The sequence below is a fragment of the Monopterus albus genome, unplaced genomic scaffold, assembly GCF_001952655.1.
Source record: "Monopterus albus unplaced genomic scaffold, M_albus_1.0 scaffold316.1, whole genome shotgun sequence".
NCBI classification, from domain to species: domain Eukaryota; kingdom Metazoa; phylum Chordata; class Actinopteri; order Synbranchiformes; family Synbranchidae; genus Monopterus; species Monopterus albus.
The window spans coordinates 8,567-9,717 of record NW_018128196.1 but is presented as its reverse complement, the minus strand read 5'-3'; positions in this window follow the sequence as shown (position 1 = coordinate 9,717).

The window sequence follows — 1,151 nt, the reverse complement described above, 5'->3', positions numbered from 1 at the left end:
TTGCAGTAATTAAACCTCTACTCAAAAAGCCTACTCTTGACCCAGGTGTCCTAGCTAATTATAGACCAATATCCAATCTCCCGTTTATTTCTAAAATCCTTGAAAAAGCTGTTGCAAAGCAGTTATGTGACCACTTGCACAAGAATGATTTGTTTGAGGATTTTCAGTCAGGATTTAGAGTCCATCATAGTACAGAAACCGCATTGGTGAAAGTCACCAATGATCTTCTCCTAGCCTCGGACAAAGGACTTGTCTCCATACTTGTCCTCTTAGATCTCAGTGCTGCTTTTGACACCATTGATCACAACTAAGAGATGAATCAACAGAGATGATTGATTAAAGGAGACAGCCAGTCGGTGTAAAGAGTTACCTCTCCACAGAGCCAGAATCAGGATGTTTCTCAGCCAGAGTTTCATGTCTGCAGTGAGAAGGGAGGAGAGAGAGGAAGAGCTTTGATGCTCTGATGGATCTGGGCTTCACCTCATTGGCCCTTCCTCTTTGTCACCTGATGAACTCTCAACATTTACTTCATATTTCAGTTGATCTGTGCTTCCCTAATGTTAATAGTTTATCATCAGTGGACGTCTGTGGCCCAGATGAATAATCTGGTCCAGCACTGACAATGAAAACAGCCAGCAAGATCATTGGTGCTTCTCTGCCTTCTGTTACGGGCATCTTCAACACCCACCTCACCCGCAGAGCCGTCAGCAATGGTGATGACACCTCGCACCCCGCACACTCCCACTTCAGACTTCAGGGAGAAGGTATCGGAGTCTTCAGGCCCACTCCACCAGACTTACAAACAGCTTCATCCACCAGGCTGTGAGGATGCTGAACACTGTTCACTAACTCCGACTTTATTCTATTTTAGTTCCTAATTGTTAGTGCACCCAATACTAGGTGAGAGAGAAACAGTATTTCGATTTTCTGTATGTCCTGCACAGGTGGTGAACTGACCATAAAATCCTTGAACCTAAAGTTTGTGTAATTGACTGTAAAGCGCATGTCAAATGTTCTTACTTTTTTGTTCACTATACTTTGTCACTTAAAGCTGCATTAACAAAGACTTTCCACACAGTCTCATGAACCCACTGATGATATCGGACGACAGGCTCGGTCCCCGTCCACGTTCCACTGTAGAGGTGAGATGA